This window comes from Mesoplodon densirostris, chromosome 6 (genome assembly GCF_025265405.1).
Source record: "Mesoplodon densirostris isolate mMesDen1 chromosome 6, mMesDen1 primary haplotype, whole genome shotgun sequence".
NCBI lineage: Eukaryota > Metazoa > Chordata > Mammalia > Artiodactyla > Ziphiidae > Mesoplodon > Mesoplodon densirostris.
Window position 1 is genome coordinate 106935428 of NC_082666.1, and position 22190 is coordinate 106957617.

A 22190-nucleotide genomic window follows, 5' to 3' on the forward strand; every position below is an offset into this window, starting at 1 on the left:
TTCAAAGTCTGCCATAATTTGTTATTATATATGTAATTTTTGAATGTAATATACAGTTACATATGTATGTAACATCAACAAGAAGGTGACCCACTTTAGAGTCAAGAAAATATATAGGTGAAGTGTAAAAGGGTTGGAATAGATATACCATAACAGTAACAACAAAACAAACCAAGACAACAACAACAAAACTGGAGTGGCTAAGAAAATATCAGAAAAAAATATATTTTAAGACGAAAATTTTTACTAGAGACAAAGATATTTTAAACTCATAAAATGATTATACCATCTAGAATGTATAATAATTATAAACTTATATGCACCTAACAACAGAACTTCAAAATACAATGAAGCAAAATCGACACAATGGAAAAGAGAAACAGACAGTTCTACAATAATAGTTGGATACTTTAATACCTTTCTTTCAATAGCAGAACAGACAGAAAATCAACAAGAAAATAAAAAAACTTGCACAACATTATCAGTCAACTAGACCTAACAGCCATCTATAAAACATCCCACCCAACAGCATCAGAATATACATTCTTTTCAAATGCACATGGATATACTATATGCTAGGCCATAAAACAAATTTCAGTACATTTTAAAGGATACAAACAATACAAAGAGTGCTCTCAGATGACAACAGAATGCAATAAGGAATCGTTAACAGAAAGAAATTTGTTGAAAATCACAAATGGAAATTAAACAATATATTCCTAAATAATTCATGGGTCAAGTAAGAACTCATAAGGGGAATTAGAAATAATTTGAGATGAATTAAAATGAAAGTATAACATATTAATACTTGATTGGTCACACATAGTCTTTTGAAAAGCAGAGAGGTTAGACAAAGAGATCTAAATTAATTAAAAAATCGTTTATTATTCTGGGAATAAAAAGAACTGGGCTTAGTCTCAGTTTTGCCTTTCTTTATCTTTGTCTGTTGATCATCTTGGAATAGTCATTACATAGTCAGAATACAGTTGCCATCTCAGGAATCAAATACTGTTATCTCTAGGGCTACCATACATAACAAGATACCACAAACTTGTTAACTTAAAAGAACAGAAATGTATTTTATCACAGCTCTAGAGGCCAGAAGATCAAACTCAGAGTGTTGAGAGGGCCCTGTTCTTTCTGACGCCTCAAGGGGAGGATCCTTCTTTGTCTTAACCAGATTCTGGTGGTGGCCATCAATCACTGGTGTTGGCATTTTTTGACTTGCAGCTGCATCACTCTGGTCTCTTCCACTGTTGTCACATGGAATTGTCTCTGTGTGTTCGTGTCTCTGGAAACAATTTAAATAGAAATTTCTATTTTTAAAAAACAAACTGTTGATTACTATGCTCTATTTAGATAGTTCCTCTAACCCACACCCACCTCCATTTCCCCATATGTATTTGAGAAGGAAAGAGGAACTCCTGTGAGCTATCCTATTGGAAAAAATCAATGATACATTGTTTTACTAGAGATGCCTCTTACCTAAAATATTTGAATTAAATATAAAATCTGGGGAAATTATCACCCAGTTTCCCTCTTCTAGAGGCATGATCTAAATGATAGGCAGCAGAATATTTTATACCCATGAGGTTTGCTAACATTATTGATTTGATCCAGAATCTGTATTTTCTCTCTAAAGAAAACAGTATTCTCTCTTTCCTTTCTTTAATTTATAATGTTGATGTCTTAAGATTATTGTCAGAGACGATGCTTGTAGTTCAAATGATTTGGCTGTATTTCACCAGTATTATTACAAGATAGTCAAACAATGGCTGGGCTCCAGTATAGACCTCAGTCCCTTTGTTCCACTGGGATACGGATGTGAAAGCCACTATTTCCTTATATTCCAAAGACCAAATAAATAAAACAAATAAATAAACACACAAAAAAACCAAGTAAATGAAACTATCTTAAAACCAGCTCTCTTTTCTTCCTCATCCATGTTAATTCTCTTCTACCTAAAATTACTTCCTGGAAGTGATTTTTATGTTTCTTAGAGCCTCTTTATGTATATATCCACACTAATGCATATAAAACTGTTCTTTGTAGATCTTTTACTTTTTCCATTTGAAGAATTATTTTCACATGTCATATAGAGTTTATCCATTGTCCTAGATATGCATTTTTCCTGTGTATTTGAGCATCATAGGAAGATAAATTCTACTCTTGAAAATGTTAACTGGTGACTGAGACACAGAAAGCTATTCTTCTTACCATTTTTCAATAGTGAGTAGTAGATTCTGTAGGGGTGGAATTTTAAGATGTAAGTATACTGTTTTTCTACACTCCAATTACGTTCCCCTTATCATAGAAATTGACCAGTGAAGTGTGCTGCTGACTTTTCAGAATCCATGTACATACAATCCATTAAGTTATTATATATAACGTTGGTCAGAAAAGCATACTGTGAAATGTTGCTTTTATTTAAACTCCCACTATTTTCACTCCATGGTTTCAAGATTTGACTTCTTTATTGCCCTCTGGTGGTGGGCTCTGTGAACTGCATATTTACGGGTCTGGAGCACATATCTTCCCGGAGGTATTCAACTCCTCAGGTACAAGCTAAAGAGTAGATGATAAGAAGCATTCAGATTTATTAAAACTAATTAAGAATATCAGTAGCCTGACTGTTGTTTCTAAAAATATAAAATATTTATCCTTCTGTTGTCAAACAACCATATTTTATGAAAAGAAGTATAAATCCTTTTTTGCTTGCAATAAAAGAACAACAATTGAAGGTATTCTTCATTTGGACCAAATACCTTCTCTGAAAATATAAGTTAAAATAGGAGTTGAACTTTGCAAAATATTCTTTAGTAAATAAAACTCCACATATAATTTCAAATTATCATTTAATTTTACCTTAAATTTAAATATCTATATTGACTTAAATGGTGTACTCTGTAATTTCGGATGATTCCCTCCTTTATATCTTCTTCCTCTCTTCAACAAATAAAATACATATGAATGCCTAACATGAGGTAGGGTATTCTCTGTGAAATAATGATGTTGGTATACTTGATTTTGACTTAGCAGAGGGATTGAGCCTCTGTGTTGGTGAATTCTCCCCAGATGGTGCGTGGGGAGAGGGTCAGGCATGTCTCTGTGCTCCTGAAGTTTTCTCTGTGAAACTGTCAACCTCCAATATCAGAAATAACTTCCTTCGACAGAAGGGATTTTCAGACATTAAAAGTTTTCTATTAAAGTGCAAGTATTTAAAAAATCTATGAAATATAGGGCATTATAAGTTTTCTTTAGTTACTACAAGCTGAATTTTAACTGAGGAGACTGGGGACTCCATGTATGTGTACATGCATGCATGCGTGCATGTTTGTGTGCTACACACGTGTCTCTCTGTGTGTGTGTGTGTGTGTGTAGGTCTACTGAGGATACAGAACATATTCTGGACATGAACGAGCAGTGGTGTATCAGAAGGGAAAAGAATATAAAGGACCAGCTTCACCTGCTTAATTTGTCCCCTGACCTGGTGTCATCTTATTTTCCACGATCCTTTGCTGATCTGTATACTAAATACCCAGGGTTCCTGGGTACCCCCAGGTACCTCTGTAAGTTTTACAAGCCTATCAATATCCCATGTACAGTGGATGGAACCTGGACTTTTTGCCCATCTAGTTTTCCTTTCCCTCAGAGTTTTCGTCTGAGTTATGTCATGGGGTAGGTACTGTTGTGAAAATTTGTGCTCACTTGTTAAATAGAAACTACTTATTTAACTGTTTAAACAAATAAACAGTATCTTAAGTCAGTTGCACGGCACCTCCAGTCTCCGCAAAGCAGAGTTACTTTGGGACAGGAAGTTCTTTTAGTTTCCCCTTAAATCAAAATACAAAGTTATTGAGCAATTCTAGGACCAACCCTATAGTTGCAAACTTGGGAAGAGATCACAGGATTCTGTAATCGTCTGCTTTTCCCCTTACTGGGACAGCAAATAGCTCAATAGTTCTTATACTGAAGTTAAAAGGAAGAAGAATACCGGAACAAAGTCTGCATTTAAAGTCTGTGTCTTATTTTTATTTTCTTTTGGCACATAGTAGCTAACCGTTAAATGTTCTCTTGATAAATATTAAAAACACACAAGATACTTCATATACTAGGGGTCATAAAATTTCAACTTTTCTTTTGGTGTAGGGGTTGATGATGAAAAGTTTGGAAACTTCTGATCCATGTTAATGTTCCTGCTTTGAGAACTGCAGGGCGCAGCTTTTAGATGGAAAAAGTTGCCAAGAGGACCAGAAGTAGAATAAAGACATTTATGTAATTGTTCCTTATAATTTCATTTATTGGTTTTCAGCATCTAACTTTGGAAAGTTGCCTGAGGCTGCCTAGGGTCTGCAATAAGGATCACAGCTGTGCTGTCCTACCCCCTCCCCACACGTGGGAACAGAGCCTCCCCAGCAGTGCTAATAGAGCCCCATGGCTTTCCGCCCACCTCGGTACTGCTCAAGGCAGTGGCTTTTTTCTACCAGCCTCACCCTTCTCCATTTGAATCTTTTTCTTCTTTCCAGTTTTATTGAGATGTAATTGACATATAACACCGTATAAGTTTAAGGTGTACAGCATCATAATTTGATACATGTATATATTGCAAAATGATTACCACAATAAGGTTAGTTAACACATCCATGACCTTACACAATTAATTACGTTTTGTGTGTGTGTGTGTGTGTGTGTGTGTGTGTGATGAGAACACGTAAGATCTACTGTCTCAGAAACTTTTTTTTTTTTTTTTTTTTTTGCGGTATGCGGGCCTCTCACTGTTGTGGCCTCCCCCGTTGCGGAGCACAGGCTCCGGACGCGCAGGCTCCGGACGCGCAGGCTCAGCGGCCATGGCTCACGGGCCCAGCCGCTCCGCGGCATATGGGATCCTCCCAGACCGGGGCACGAACCCGTATCCCCTGCATCGGCAGGCGGACTCTCAACCACTTGCGCCACCAGGGAGGCCCTCTCAGAAACTTTTGAGTATGCAATAGAGTGTTGTTAACTATAGTCACCATGCTGTACATCAGACTCCCAGGATTTATTCATCTTATAACTGGAAGGTTATACCCTTTGACCAACAACTCCCCATTTCCTCCACTCCCCAGCCCTTGATGGCCACCATTCTACTCGGTTTCTGTGAGAGCAGCTTTTTTAGATTACACGTAAAAGTGAGATTATGCAGTGTTTGTCTTTCTCTCTCTGACGTATTTCACTTAGCATAATGCCCTCAAGGTTCATCCAAGTTGTTGCAAATGGCAAGATTCCCTTATGTTTTAAGGCTGAATAACATTCCTTTCTACATATGTGCCATATTTTCTTTATTCATTTGTCTGTCAATGGACACTATAGAAACAGAAACCCACTCAGTTCCTACAAGTGTCCAAGGTAACAGTAGACAAAATATGGATGTTGGTGGGTGTAGATCCAGGCAGTAGGTTAGACTACATCCCACGGACAGGAAGGCCACTATTTTAGGAGGAGCTGCTTTGAATATGAATCAAATAATAATTGATTTATATGTCACCAGTTCAGAACTAACTCATCTGTTTTAGACACCTCACCATAGATAGGAAATGAGAATGAGTGGAAAAGGAGGCTTCTGAAGGCAAACAGTCATAAAACCCATTATTATTCTGTAAAAAGGAGACTATACAGTCTTACCTTTAGAACCTCAAATCAAACAAAGACATGTAGCAGCCTCAGTAGGATATAATCACAACAGAAAAAATACAAGCAGAAGGCAGAGGAAAAAGAAGTGCCATTTGGTATGGGAATAAATAGCTCTGTATGTCTCAAAAGCCTCCTATAAACATGTCTGGGTGTCAATATAGTGTAATAATTAATATCCATAAACCCTGAGTCTTAAGAAAAAAGAACTGTATCTTTTGCTTTCTTTTAGAAAGGGACAGAAAGGTAACTATATTTGCTTTAAGAAATACAGAGACTTAGTGCACTTAAATATTTGATCAAATAATTTAAAAAATGTTTCTTACAGTATACATCATTTTCTGATGAAACGGGTAAAATAAGGTTCTAGGGTGTGAGGCAGGCATGAGGCATTATACACATTTTCTTTTCTGTCCTTTTGTAGCTGAATATCCTTTTCCAGGCCTAAAGAAGTAGTAAAATTATGCATCTAAGATTGAATAAAAGGTTTCATAGACATATTTTACATATATGCCATTAGATTTCCACAGAGTTATTTCAGGCTGCTGACAGGCTGCTTGCTTGAGCTGAGACCCCTCTAAACAAAGCCCAGGAAGAAACTAACAACTGTGAAAGCCAACTTATTTATTCTGTGAGTAACTTGGCTGCAGAGCAGACTAATTACCCCTTTAACCACACTGTTTGAACTCATTGTACTTACCTGGGAATCACTATTCTAAAAGTAGAGAAGGGGACTAGGGAAGTTAAAAGAGACAAAAGATGTAAATATGGTCTCTTTGCAGAATCTCAAAGGTCAGGCAACAGGCTTATTTCTAATGGTTTTAAAAAGAGAAGATGAGCTGTGGTTTAAAGGTCCACTTTGGAATTCAAGTTCTACCTCAGGTGCAGCCTGAATGCTAGTCTCCACCTGGAGTGAATCACTGAAGGAACATTTCTCAGCACATAGTCAGTGTTTTTAAAATTTTCATATGATTTTATCCCAGTGAATAATATTGATGAGGGATTTTGAAAGTATTAAATTCCGCCAAAGGACTTAATTTTGTAATGATACCAAACCTTGGAAAATAAAGGAAGTAGAGATTGGTGAATCCTTGACAAATGATTAGAGTTATAACTGATTGTTTCATAAGGAAAGATAGGGAATGGATCATTTAAGAACCTGAATGAGTACTTGGAATCTCATCTATTTCTGTTAAAACTACAGATTAGTTGAGCTCAAAAATTGTAGGTATAAAAATTGTGTTTTTTGGTAATAAAATTTGTTTTAATCCTTCTCTCAATTATGCATTTAAATGTTGACCAATTCACAAGTAACTGTTTACAGTCAATGGATTGGCAAGTGGCTTTGGGATCATTCATTTTATAGTCTGGGATTTCCAGTGTTATCTTTATTTTCCCATTTATACTCTATTTCATACATTTTATTAGCAGTAGTAGTAGAAATAGTAGTAGTATTATCATTATTATTTAGTTAGAGTAGAATTGTCTCTATAACTTCTTACGGTCAGACATATACTAAGCAACACACATTTTGAAAGCACTGGTGTTGGAGTAAATTCGATGTTGATGAGACTAGTCACTACCCTTAAAGGAGCTTGTCTTCTAGTTGGAAAGATGTGACATATACAATAATCTGAGGCATTAAGTAAATACATGGGTCTGAGGGCAGAAGATCCTGAAGGAAGCAAGCTGCAAAGAACTCATTTTGAATCCTGGCATTAATATTGGCAGATCTCCTCACACCTTTTTAGGACAGTTATAGACAAAGCAGGTAGGACTGGAGAATACACTACAATGGCCAAAATAAGATTTAATGTCATTTCAGCCTAGGGGATTCTTTCTAGGCTTTGAGTATATGATAATTTAAATGCCCCCTAAATAGTAAATTTACTTTAATGCTGACAATGTAGAAAAGATATTTTGCTGCAAAAGTATACACAGTAGTAACAAGTGGATTTTGGAAGAAACTAATATTTTGTCTTATACTGATACTACACTATTGCCCTAGACCTAGCAGCAGCCTTTACTCTTTGTTGTTTTCTTCTAAGACTAAAGAGCCTCTTTATTTTTTTCCACCAACAGATCTCAGAGCAATCTGAGTGCACTGGCCAGTTGGGACACAATTATCATTAGAATTCTTGGCTAGAGAAGAAAGCTCCTAATTTAAGAATGGCTTTTTGCCTCCTGAGAGCTCAGAAGAGCAAATTGCAAGCCATCTACATTTATAAAACATGTTTTAGTATGGGAAATTTCAAACATCTACAGAAGTAAAAAGAAAGAAGTAGAAACGTTCCTCAGTTGTTCTCATCACATGTCCATTTCAGGCCAATACATTTTCTCTGTCCCCTCTCTAACTACTACCACCATAATCCCCAGCAATTTTAAAGCAAATCCCAGGTTTCTTTTTCTCAGTGAAAACGTCAGTATACATATTTCTAAAATGCACGAACTGCCCTTTTTAAGCTCAACTATGTCATGATCACACATCCGCAAATAATAATAATTCCTTAATATCAACAAATAGCCAGTCAGTTCATGTTTCCTTGATTGTCCTATAAATGTATTTTCATTTTAATAACCATTATTTATTTGATTGCTGATCCAAACACAATTTCTTTTAAAGTATAGGTTTAAAAGAACTCAATTTGCTCATTTTTCTTGCAAGTATTTGTCATTGAATTCAAAGCATTCATCCAGTAGGGTTCCCAACTGTCTGGATTATGCTGATTGCATCCCCTTTATGCTTATATATTTATCATGCTCCTTTGGCCCATGTATTGACTGTCAGTTGGTAGATAGATCTAGAGCACTGACATAATTCAGGTGTGATTTTTTGTCAAGTTTACTTCATAGATAATATTGATGAATTCCAAAAGGAACTATAAAGTGTCTGTCTTACTGTGACGTTGCAGCCATTAATGATCAATGTCTAGATCCATTAATTTCTTAAGGGTACCAAATGGTGATATTCTACTAATTAGATTATTATTCATTTACTAGCTAGAAGATGATTTCATCAACTACTTGGTTGCCCTGAGTTACAGTTTAATTAGGAAAGGAAGAATAAATGTTTCTTTTATTTTATTTACCAGTTTTACAAAAAAAGAAAAAACAGGAGAGAGAAAGGTTGACTCCAAAATAGCTTCCGAAGATGACTAATGAGGTATTTTCTTTCTTTGTTGTTGTTTTCAGTGAGGTGGTTATAAATATCGATGCAGAGATTGTCCCCTCTTAGGTTCACGGATCCTGTTCAAGTTGGCTCCTGAGTCCTTTCCACACAACCACAGTAGTCTTTGAAGTCTTCCCAGCTCTCTTGTATGACAAGGTGTAACAGGAACATCTTGTTCATTTCTTATGCTGCATTTGAAATCAGCTATTTCTCCAAGGAGGCATTATCCACTGTGTTTATTCAAACTTGTGTTCCTTCTAGTTTAACCTTCTCTCGGGACATGATTTTTTTTAAACAAATTACTTACTGAATTTTTTCACCTTTTCAAATCTTGCTATTCTCCAGTCACTTCATTTCTGAATTTTTCTAATTTCTTTTATGTTTTTCTTAAAACCAGTTTCTATTCCTTTTAAAATTTCTTTTACTTTTTCCTCAATATCAGGCAATAAATTTCATTTGTTCTGTGGACGTGTCTTTCTGTCACGTTTTCAGGATTTGCTGGAACTTTCTTTTCACCCTTCTTTTTTCTTTTTTTTTCTCACTGATTTTCTACAGGATGTGAGTGGAATACTCTTCTGTCACTCATTTTTAAATGAAACAAGTTTCCACTTTAGGAGGGAATCATAGATCAGAATATAATTTCTAGCTTCAGAACTCCAGGGCTCACTATCTTCTATTATTTTCACAACATAATTTTTAAAAATGACCTTAAAATTTCTAAAATCTTCCTCCTCGGCCCTCCTCTGCCCATTTACCCAGGGCTCCTCTTTCTTGTCCTTGTTGAGTATGGGGATTTGTTCTGGAATGGTGCTTTGGTTTGATAGGTGTCAAGGTTTCACAGACCCCAGAACACTTGGCATCCTCAGAACATTTCAAAGTTCTTGCACTCAGCTGCAAAGTGGAGCCTGCAACGTTCACTCCCGGTTTCTGCCGCTGTTCTCAGTGAGTTTTTCAATCTCAGTGAGTTCGTGAACCATAGTAACCTTTGGCTCTCCTGAAAGAGAGAGAGAGTCCTTCCCTCGTCTTCCTCCCACACACCTTGGGATACACATATGTAGGTCTTTTTCCCGTTGTTGATTTGTTCCTACCTGGCTGTATGTTGCAGTTAATGTGGACACCTTGTTGTAGATGTTGTCTGTGGGTTTTTGATCTTGCTATCCTAGATGCTTTTCTTTCTTCTTTGTGGGGGTGGGGGCTTGTGTATTTAGGGGAGGGGTGGCATATTCAGGGATAAAAATCTTCTCTGTAGCCACCATCATTTCCCCAGAATCCTCTGCCATTAATATTTAAAACAAAATCATAGGAATCATTATCCGGATCCTTAGGATAATCATTACATTGTATCTGTCTTTTTTCCAGGCTTCAAGCTGCCTGTGGCTCCCCACGTTAGTATACTGACATGACTGGGCAAGGCCTAATTTGACAGGTTCTTTCTGTACTACCTTCCTCCTAATCATGACAGTCTTGTACGCTATACGTAGTCTTCTTTACTGATAGGGAATTTAGAAAATACAGGAAGCCATGGGTTTAATAGCTGAAAGTGGAATTAATATATTATTTTTCTCAGGTAAAATATCATAAGACTCCTTAGGCCAAAGTTGTAAAATGAAATCGCAAATTTCCTGGAATCATTTTGCAAACGTGAATGCCCACATAAAGTACACTAGGACTTGAATCCAAGGAATAACACATTTTTAGAGCCTCCAGATTTATAAACTTAGTACAATTCTGCATTACTTCTTAAGGCAACTGAAGAAAATAATTTTGTGATCAAATAAATATTGATTTTATTAACATAGTTATTTTAAAAGCTTTTAAAAAATGTTAAGGCTCTATCAGCCTCATCGGTTGTTATTTCTTTTCTAGAATCTTGGAAAAAGGAACAGTCGTTTGAGGGGAAACATGGTATAAAATGGGAAGATAATCTAACAGTGAAGATAGTTATATCTCTTCCTGTGTGATGAACTACTCCTATGCTTGGTGGTTTAAAACAGCAGGCACTTTATCTCCTCACAATTTGTGAATCAGCAGAATGGGCTGGGATCCCCTGGGTGGACCTATCTTGCTTTCACCTGAGGTGACTAGTGAGGCTGCCATCATCTGGTTGCTGGACTGGGGCTGGTTGCTTTCACATGTCTGGCCATTGGTGCTGGCTGTGGCCTGGACCTATTCTCCACTAGGTTAGCCAGGCATCCTAACATGTCAGGTTTCCATGAGGACGAGCCCTAAAGCACGAGTACTCTCCAAGCTTCAGCTCTTGATATGCCATTGGGCCAAAGCAAGTCATGTGACCAAACCCAGGTCAAGGTGGAACAAAACTACACAGGGTGAGAAAACGGGGGGGGGGGAGGGGCATTTGCACTGGGGGTCAGTAGTCTAACAAACTGCTGCAATAGCTATATAAAGAAAAGCACCCCGGAGGACAACTGGTAAAAAATAAATGCGTGCGGGGTGGGGTGGGGGTTTGGCATGGGGGGGCAAAGGCAGTAAACAGGGGCTACCAAAATCTGAAGATTCTGGAATTTTTGGAAAATCCACTGGGATTAAAGGAGTTACACAACCATGTTCTGACACCAGAAGAAAGGTCCCAGTTGAGCATCAGGGAAGTCTAGCGCTCTTCCTCCATCGCATCAATTTCCACATTTCTTTGACTCAGCATATTTGTAGAATGAATCATGACTTTCTATAAGTTTTTAGTTCAGTTTTTCAAAGAAATAGTGACCTCGCTTCTATCTGCTGTGCCACAAAAATGCCGTAGAAAAAAATTCCTTCTGTTAAATTGCTCACTAGGTGAAATTGTATGTGTAACCTAGTAACAAAGAGGTATTAAGAATCGCCACAGCCGAGCCGGCCCTCCGCACCACGCACCCTATAGCAGCCAGTGGGTGAGCCGGGAGTCGAGGAGGTCACCGTGGGAAGGAGGGGCGCGGGCAACGTGTCAGCCTCCTTCCGTCTCCGTGGAGCCACCTCCGGCCTCTGGTACAGTGAGTCGTCTGCAGCAGCCGTCGGTGGCCAGCCTTGCAGCGCTGTGTTCTAGGTCAGTAGCTTCCAAGACTCCAGTTGGATTCACTGGAGTAGGCAACGTGGGGAATCCAATGGCAAAAGAGCTCTTGAAACATGGCTAGCCACTCACTATTGCTGATGTGTTCCCTGATGCATGCAAAGAGCTTCTAGATGCAAGTGGACTCGGTAGTGTCTTCTGCAGCGGATGTAGCCGAAAAAGGTGACAGAATTATTACAGTGCATCAATGCGCTAGAAGCTTATACTCTAGCAAATGGAATTCAAAAAAAAGTGAAGAAAGACTATTAATAGATTCCAGTACTGTTGATCCTATGGTTTTGAGAGAATTGGCCAAAGAAGTTGAGAAAATGGGAGCAGTTTTCTCGGATGCCCCTGTTTCTGGTGGTGTGGGAATGGCTCGGTCTGGCAACCTCACATTTAGGATGGGAGGGGTTGAGCTGCTGTGGTGCATGGGCTCCCATGTGGTGCATTGTGGAGCTGTTGGGACTGGCCAGGCTTCGAAGATCTGCAAACACTTGCTGTTAGCTGTTAGTAGGATTGGAACTGCTGAAGCTATGAATCTGGGACTCAGGTTAGGGCTTGACCCAAAACTCTTGGCTAAAATCCTAAATACGAGCTTAGGACGATGTTGGTCAAGTGACACTTACAATCCTGTACCTGGGGTGATGGATGGAGTTCACCTGGCTAATTACTATCAGGGCGGATTTGGAGCAACACTCATGGCTAAGGATCTGGGATTAGCATGAGGCTCTGCTAGCAGCACGAAGAGCCCAATCCTTCTGGGCAGTCAAGCCCATCAGATCCGCAGGGATGTTGTGCGTGAAGGGCTACTCAAAAAAAGACTTCTCATTCGTGGTCCAGTTTTTGCAAGAGGAGGAGACATTCTGAGTTTGCCCTCTGGCTGTGAACACTGAAACATTGAAACCAAACTGTGTCTTGGAGCCCCTTATGGCTCACTCCACAGGAAAATGGGCTTAATCAAAGGTCAACTGTCTGCTTTTGAGTGTCTAGGTCAGGGGTCCCCAACCCCTTGGCCTCGGATGGGTACCAGTCCGCAGCCTCTTAGGAACTGGGCTGCACAGCAGGAGGTGAGTCGCAAGCAAGCCAGCTATAAGCTTCATCTGCCGCTCCCTATGGCTCACATTACCGCCTGAACCCCACACACCCTGCCCCCACCTCCCTGGAAAAATTTGCTTCCAGGAAACCGGTCCCTAGTTCCAAAAAGGTTAGGGACCTCTGGTCTAGGTCACAATAGATCCTGGGATTTTTCACCCATTTTAAACTGCTTATTCTTTTTATCTATTTAACAAACATATCATCTGTAATTTTTTTTTTCTGCAAGCCACTGATGGTAACTGCTAGCTAGCTAGCTGATTGGCCTTTTTCAAAAGTTTGATTCCTGAGCATCTTCAGCTAAAACGCTGCCTACTTCACTCAGGATATTATTTACTCCACTTTACAAATAAAACTAAAATTGTTTTCAACAGGATAAAATCTATCCTCGAGGAAAGAAAAGAAATTGGTGTGAGAAAAGGTATTAGAGAAAGGGGAAGTATAGTGAATTACTACCTGTGTGCCTCAGAAAATGTGTCCTGTTATCCCAGTGGTGATATTCTTGCATTGAGATTACTGGTTTATTTTCTAGGAGTTGTTAAAGCAAGAGAACTCCTTGCTGCATGTTATGTAATTTGGACTCTGTTACAATTATCTTGGTGTGCCCATCTTGTAACAACTTCCCATACTCAGCAAACTTGTTTTTTTTCATATTTTTGCTTCCTTGTACATTTTTACTGCATATTTTTTACTTCAAAAGAATGACATCTTTCGAACTGTTTCAGAGCCAGCAATGATATGTGCTTTAGATAATTATTACACTATGCTAAATATAACCATATTATTTTGAATTCAAATAAATTTCTATGCTGATAAAAAAAGAGAGGCACATTTCATCAATGTTTAAATAGTATCCTTCCTCCTCTAAAACTTAAAATAGGATTCAGTCTGATTCCTAAAGGGTTATTTTCTTCAACAACAAGAGCTGACTTAGGCCATTTCTTGGCAGTGGAATCTGAGCATAGAGGTCTCTGTCTGACTGCCCTTTGATTCTCACTCACAGTATCCTGGGTGAATGTAATGGATGGGCGTGCCCTTATGACTTAGCCCACTGCTACTGCTCCTGATGAGGGTTAATGGTGTGGGCCACTTTAAATCTTGCCCAGCAAAGTGCTGACATCTGGGGTTTCCTATCAAGTTTACCAGATATTCCACAGCAATTTCATAATTTACACAACATAAAAACACTGATCTTGAGCTTAGGAAAGCATTTCATTTAAACAGATACAGAACACTACTCTACAAAATGGTTTAAAATTTGTGAGCAATTACATTAAATAAACTCTAATATAAATTAATCTAATACAAGTAAACTAATAGTTGCAAAGCTACTGGTCGCTTCAGAAGCGGTGGCTATGGATAACTTCAAAGTTGTTTCCTCAATGCATTAAGAGGCGAAACTATTTGCTGTCAACTTCTTCTTGGGGAAGCTTTTTCCCTTAGTTTGATGCTGATTCGTGTTATGAATGTATAGGAACCATTACTGGTTCTTCCTTTCCATATTCAGTGCACCATTATACTTCTATCCTCTTAAGATCTGGATATCTGTTACTGCTACTGTTGGCTGGAGCCTGGCAGGAGGAAAGCTATCAAGAAAAAAGGTCAACAGGTGTTAAAGAGTTTTAGCATACTACTGAGACATTTTATCTACCATAATCATAAGAAATAATAATTAAAATTACAGCCTGGTCAGTGAGACCTTGAGTAAATTGTGGAAGCATCCATGTTTCATACAGTTTCAGGGGATGGATATTTCCTGTTATTAACTCTATATCCTCTTCAACTGGAACAGAGAGACCTTTCTCTGTTGAAGCAGTTTTGTCTTTTTCCTGGGCATTTTTAGTTTTCTCTTATGAGAGACTTGTAAAGCTTACATATACAAACTTACACATACACGTATAAAGCAAAGAAGGGATAGAGTAGTCTTGAGAGGACACTGTTTTGTAGCAGGCACACAAGACAGAGATAATACTCCCTGATTGCATTTGCCTGCCTAGCCCCATCTCCTTTGTGGAAAGCATCAGCATTCTGACTGGTCTCTGCACCCCACTAACTAGACGGAACACTGCATTGGCATTCTTAGGGAGCACTGATGGTCGCTCCGGAAACTGTGGTTAGAGCTTGTGCAGCCAAAGTGCACAGGAAAGAAACAAATATACTTCATATAACATGCTTACTCTGTTTTGCTTAATTAGCACTTATTCCCTGTAAAAGGCTGATTTCTGCTTTGACAGGGAGTAATCGAACTCTGTATTCACCCAAACCATAAAATTAAAGTTAACATACCTCAGCTTTCATCCTACTGGAAGCAATGTATGAAATCTAAAGTTATTTTTTAATTGCTGCTGTTTAGAATGCCTGAGGCCCATTTGATGAACTTGTTAAAGAGCAGTGTTAGTGAGGGTATTTTTCGTTTCTTTCTTTTCCGACCACAGCATGAATTCTCAGCCCAAAGTGTGCCCTGTTACCCACAATAGAGACGGGGAAAAGTGAGAGTCTGTCACCACAAAGCATGAGACAACTACAAATACTTCTCTCCCAGAGTTAACATTGATGACAGTCTTTGTGGAAAAGGACTTCCTCTTTTTGCAGGAATACAGTAGAAATGCAAGTCGTATTCTCCATAATTTCACTACTGGAAAAATAATTTCATAGTCCATATATATATGTATACATATATATATATACACATATATATATATATATATTTTTTGCGGTACGTGTGCCTGTCACTGCTGTAGCACTTCCCGTTGCAGAGCACAGGCTCTGCACGCGCAGGCTCAGGGGCCCTGGCTCACGGGCCCAGCCGCTCCGTGGCATGTGGGATCTTCCTGGACCGGGACACGAACCCCTGTCCCCTGCATCGGCAGGCGGACTCTCAACCACTGCGCCACCAGGGAAGCCCCATAGTCCATATTTTTTATTGGTCTTCTTAAAAACATATACAGTGTTTACAGTAAGGAGTAAAAGAGAAGATTTTCAATGTGATATTTCAAGGAGCATTTTGTAAAGGCGGGATCCAGTTCCAACTTTGGAAAATTAACACACACCTATGAGATCAGAGAGTCACCTGCAAAAAATTTTATTATGTTTTTCTTTCATACTAGTTTCCTAAAGGTGCATTGTTACTTCTTGGTAATGTAATAGAAATGACTATATGGTGGCCATTTGAGGAAGAAGTAGCTCTTACATAAGTGTCTAGTGACCTTATCTCTTTTGATACAATACCTCTTGGTTTCAGAGGCTTGCACAGATTTCCTCTAAACGAATAAACTTAGTAAGATTTTTCTAACTATCAATTAATCTAAAAGTAGATTTAGAAATCTACTTCTGAAGCAGTTTTGTTAAGTAATTATTGGTCAGTTCTCTTTCTGATTGGTACTTTTTTCTGCAAAACAAATCCCTGTACTTAGAACAATTAATATCACCATCCCTGGCTCCTTGATTATTACACAGTGATGTTTCTTGAGAAGAAAGCTTACCCTTTTGGGGGGGAAACTTCAGTCCATGAAGTAAAACTTCATTAAAACTAGATCTGCTTCTAATGCCAGTGTGATGCAGATCAGTATCCCCTTTCTTTTGACTTTCCAGGCTGTGTGAAGAGAATGGTATGGTTTGGTTTAGGAAGGGTTGTAGCTTAAGAGGATTGCATTATGTTTCTGTGTCACTTTGGGGGTTTTTATTTCAATATTATATCCTGTTCTGTAAAAACACCATAGTCATTCTCTTACTTATTATTAAATAATTAAACGCTGCCCTTTGTTTACTTTCCCCTTCTGATCAGAAGACTCCTCTCCACTCTAGGCCTTGATCTGAGTTCCAATTCATCAGCTTGTAGTAGCTACACTTCTGGTTTCTGAAGTCAGACAGATATGGGTCCCATTTCTGTCTTCATCAGTTATAATTTATTCTCTGATATATGCATACCAGAGCTGGCAGTGACAAACATTTTGCTTCTCCTTATTTTCCCAGGGTTCTGTGCATTTTAATAGAGGATCACAATATTTTAAGTAGAGCTGGGATGGGGTGGAAAGAAAGAGCAGGAAAACATGCTTTTAGGAAGGTCTGAAATACAAATCACATGGAGTTAACTGCTTGAGAGAAAACCACCCCTACCTGAGTATTGTCAATAAAGTAGCACAGGGAGGCAAACGAATCAATTGTTTACTAAAAATGTTTTTCTTTAGAAGAATAAAATTCACAAGAAAGCCTCATTGCAAATAAAATATATTTGTTTTCCTAAAGGAAGATATTTGAAAAGTCGTAGTAAATACCTGCTTTGACCTTCTGTGTCCCTAGTGTTCTATCTCCACTAAGTTTTATGCACACTACATAGAGGAGGAGCCTGAGTCTCAAAGACCATAAGTAAGAGATGGATTCCAGAGCCTTTGCAAGGTCCATTATGCCCCATGACTTCCCATTGCTTGTGCTGTTCATCCAGATAGGTGCTTAGGATACCAGAATGAATACATCTCTTTCGAGAGGTTTTTAACAGACGTTAGATACTAAACAAGTACAACACCTAACAAATAAAACAGAATGCTTTATTTAAAGCAGAAACAGAATAAATGCTCACCTAGTATCGTTTAAATCCCCTTTAAATTATTTTTTGAATCAACATGTTTATATTTGAGGGTATTTTCTTATTTTTTCCTAGTTCCTTTTACTTGCACCTCCTTTCTTTTTCTCTTTTCCCAACTGAAATGTTTATGGTTTCAAAAGTAATTACTTCTTGAAGAAAGTTTTCGTGTATACTAAGTGCTACCTAATGGAAGCCATAAGCATAGAGTCTGCTAGCATTTAGAGTGGTATAATACATAGCCAGGTTGAATCAAGTGGGAGAGAAGGTTAATCGTTCTTTTAAACTGGCAGTGTTGCCGGAGGTGGATTAATATGCTTTTTGAATCTCTTACGTGCTGCAAGTCTCCTTGATCACAATCACTATGTTAATGGTTGAGGTTTTGAATTAGAGGTGTCTCCTGGGCTCAGCTGGGCCAAGTCCCTTCATCTCTCTGGCCATATTAGGTGATAGTTTTCTCATTTCAATACACGATCTATGTTAGAGGGAGTGTTGACTGTACCAGACTTTTAACGTGGGCACCCAGAAAGTGGAACAATCTCTCTATTGGTGATTAATCATAACTCTTTTCATTGTGAATACAGTCCTTCCCTTAGGTAAGGCAGGAACACCATGAAAAATAGAAAGTTCTCGGGTGTCTGTGGAAGCTGGAGTGCTCTCGACCTGTCAGCTCACTGGCAGAGCAGGCTTCGTCCGGACACTAGAGAACAAAATGTGAAATTGGCACCAGCCAGCCTCTCCATTGCACAGGATATCCCTATTTAAATTTGACAACCAGGATATTTTACAATTTGAAATTCTTGTCATCTGGTTTTCTTTAGTTTTTTCTTTGGGTTGAAAAGACTGAGAAGCTTGTTAAAAAATCTGGAATTCTGATGGTGAGGCTTAACCAGATCTATTGTGTCATCAATCAGCAAACATTGACCAACGCTTACCATTCCCCCAGTTACTATACTAAGGACCCAGACATGTCTCAGATAGTGGCCTTGCTCATTCACTGTATTTACAGTACTTTTTTCTAAATGTAACCAGAGCTCAGGTAAAGACAAGACATTGATTTGAGTCTGAAGTAAACAAAGCTGACTGGTCTGATCCCTTCAGTTTCCAGAATTATTTTGTTTCAGGTAGTAATTTTCCCAGACGAATAGAACAAAGTTCTATCGTCTATTTATTTAATATTTTATCACAATAGTCCTGGCCCCTTTGACCTCTAGTGAGGAAACTTGCATAACAAACTGAAATATGCTTAGGTTCTATGGGTAAGTGCAGATAATGATATGAATGAAATTGAAAATGAAAGCCAAAGGTAGAAAAGGCAGTTCTGAATAGATGAAGTAAGACAGAGGTATTTGAAAAATCAAGTAGAAAAGATACCATAAGGAATGGAGAGCTTCTGGAAGTTTTCTAATAGGTGAGGGGTTGGTACATCTTTTTTTGTTTTTTTTCCTTAATAACATGTCTGGCAGTTGTATGCCAGAGAAAGTTATAAGGGGGTTGACTATATGCATGCAGTCCAGTGAGAACACTGTTCCTGTAGGCCACTGACCGTGTTCTGAGTGTACATTCTATAGTACTAGAAATTAAGTTAGGAAACAAAGGGTGATCTGATGTCATTTTAAATGGAATTTCATAAATGATTAGAGCTAAAAGGTGTCTTTTTTCACTCAGCCAACACGTTGAGCACGTACTATGGGGCAAGCACTGTGCTTATGGGTAAGAGATAAAAGGAAAAATAAAGGCCAGAGGAACTCAAAAGAGAGTGTGAGAGATGCATGAACAACTCATTACAATCGAATAGAGATAGGCTATTAAATAAATCATAAAAATATAAATTTGTAAAACAGAACTCGGAGTCAGTAACCCTTCTAGGGGATATTAAAGAGAATGCCAACAATGAGGGGGTTTTGGAATTAGGTTTTGAATGTCAGTAGGTATGTTCCACGTGGAGAGAAGGTCAGGGGCATACCAGGCAGAAGGAACATCCTGGACTTGAGAACCAACACAGTATATTTAAGTGATTGTAAAGGAGATTTTTGTTTGACTAGAGCGTAGGGTATAAGTTGCCAAATGGTAGAAAATAGAGTATAAAAGTTAGGCTGGAATGAAAGTATAAAGTGTCATAATTCTCTTATGATGAAAGATAGGTGTTTTCTGCAAAATGGGTTACTTATAAATATTTTAAAAATAGAGACCCCGAGAGAGGAGCGCGCCCGAGAAGCAGCCCCCGGACCGGAGCCTCGGGAGCCCGGGGCTGGTGAGCGAGTCCCCACGGGGTAGGTGTTGCGTCTTCAGGCCTGCAGGCGGTTGTGGAGCCTGCGGCCCTTGGAGAGCAGGGCTTGGGAGAGCGGGGCATGGAGAGCGGGGCTTGGCCCGCCCCGGGGCTTGGCTTTGCCCGCCCCAGGGCCCGCAGTAGAGCCACCGGGAGGGTTTAACCGCTTCCCGGAGGTGGAGGGGCCGGGCTGGAGGACAGGGCTGGCTGCTCCGGATGGGGCTCCCCTGGGACTTGTGAGCTCTGGGTGTCCTGGGGGAGCAGGGTCCACAGGCTCGGCCGGGACGTGCCGCGTCCTCCCCTCCGTCCAACCCCGATCCTCCTCCTCCCCCTCCTGTCGCCGTCTCGGCATCTCACGCGTGTGTCTCAAGGCGCGTCAGCACCTTGGTTGTCTAATGTAAGCGTCCGCCGCCCCCCTGGGTTGTGCCCTGTGGAGTCGCCCAGTGTAATCGGTGCAGGATGAGTCTGCAGGGCTTCTGTCCTGCTGCCTCGGGTGAGGAAGGAAGCGATGGGGCCTGAGGAGGGAGATGACTTGTCCTAGATCCTCACCGGGTGTGCACGTGGGGTCGCTCACAGGACTCCAGACTCCTAGGGCAGGTGTTCTGTCCACTTAAAGTCAGTTTTAATAAAAGATGTTTTTGAGCGTCGCACGTAAGTTTGTAAAGTTTGTACACATCATTGCAAGACTGAAAGGCACCTGAGTGTGTCCCTTTATTCTGGGTATCCTGTGGATGTTCTGATCTAAGTTGTTAACAGACTTGGAAGAGATAAACTATAAGCGTTTTTAAATTTCATATTTAATGGCGGAGGTTTATTTTAATAGGATTCAATGTACACTCGCTACTGAAATAAATGTATCCCCTCAGGTACCACAGTCACGTGGGAGTCACAGACCTGAGGGTGGTTGCTCCCTCCTTATTCTCACAGGCCCTTCTGAAGGTGAAAGGACGGGTCTCCCACAGGGGTCTCTTGTGGAGCGCGGGGCGGGTGCTCGTACACCCCGAGCCGCTTCAGTCGTAGCTTCACTGCCTGCGTTTTCCTTCTCCAGGTCCGCCTCCACTGTCACAGTCCTGCACGTTGTTCCAAGAGCAGCGGAAAATGAACCGGCCTATGGTGAGTTTTGCTGTTTATGTGTTTACCTGCTGCTCTTCTTTTGTGATAACACCTTGGGAGGCGAATAGTTCAAAAGTTAAAATGGGAAAGTAGGAGTAGGTAAAAGATGTGGTTAGACAAAGCGTCGAGGAGCAGGTCAGCACCAAGTGTTTCTGGCAAGTCCTACGTGTAGATCCCACGATCCTCTTAGAGCCAAAGTACAAGCCTCACGTTCTTGACATTTGTGGCAAAACACCATCCCTTGCTCGACTTACATAGTCCTGCCGAAGCACTTTTGTTCTCGGGCGTTAAAAGGTTTCCCTGAGGATCCCGCTGTAGGCCGCGAGCCTTCCTGAGCGACAGCCCCTAACGTGTTGACATTGGTGCCTTCCTTGTGCTTCCTGTAAGCCGAGAGCGTGCTGTCCAGGGAGCACTCAGTGCATATAACTTGTCTGTTCAGTAGAACACCGTTGTCACATAGGTACATTGTTTTCAGTGCTCAGTCGAGGGATGCAATGAGGATCATCTGGAAGAACAGCCTTGTCACCCTTCCAGTAAATTTCGCTCCTTGTCTCTTACAGTCTCAGAGGTTCGCGTTACACACCATGCAGTGAGGTCTCTGGCAAAGATTCTTGTTTCCCAGCTGAATTGTATCGTGCAGCCTGCGGTCTTGGTTCTGCCCCTCCACGGAACCTGATCCGGTTGAGGTGACCTGGCATCCAGCATACAAACCAGTGGAGATTTGCCAGTCGTCACCTCAGACCACTGTCGCCTTGCCATCTGCAGAGTCTGCTATGTGGGTTTCTGTGACAGATCTCTCCTTGCTGTCTTCCTGACTGATTCTTTCTTCCGCCCTCTTTGTGTGTTGTCTTTTCACCCTTGGTTCATGACTCTTCAACCCGTCTGATCTCACCCTCTGGTGCTTTTCACCTCCAACTCTGTCAGTTCTCCCACCTGGACCAGATAGATGCCTCTGTCCAGCCACTTGCCAGTATCTCTATGGAGTTTGTCCAAAGGGCACCTCGGATGACTAGATCCAGTAGATCCAGAAATGATTATTTACAGCTCCCCTGCCCCTTGCCTTGAGCTGTTGTCCCTGGCGGCTCATCATTGCATCATCCAGCCTGTCACCTGCCCAGAAAAATGAGTTCATTCTAAAGTCCTTCTCCATCCTCTGTTACCACGTTGTAGTGTGAGGCTTGTTAATGTCGTCTTCTAAATGGTTTTTATTCGTTCTCCTTCATCCCATACTTGCTACCATTAAAACAGCTTATCTGTT

General features: G+C 40.0%; 1 long non-coding RNA gene and 1 pseudogene across 1 annotated transcript in view; one reads left to right on the forward strand and one right to left on the reverse strand.

The window, feature by feature from the left end:
• The window catches only part of LOC132492652 (uncharacterized), a 406999-nt gene that overhangs the window by 177029 nt on the left and 207780 nt on the right, over positions 1–22190 (reverse strand). The window lies entirely within an intron of this gene.
• Positions 8819–12746, forward strand: LOC132492338 (3-hydroxyisobutyrate dehydrogenase, mitochondrial-like; annotated as a pseudogene).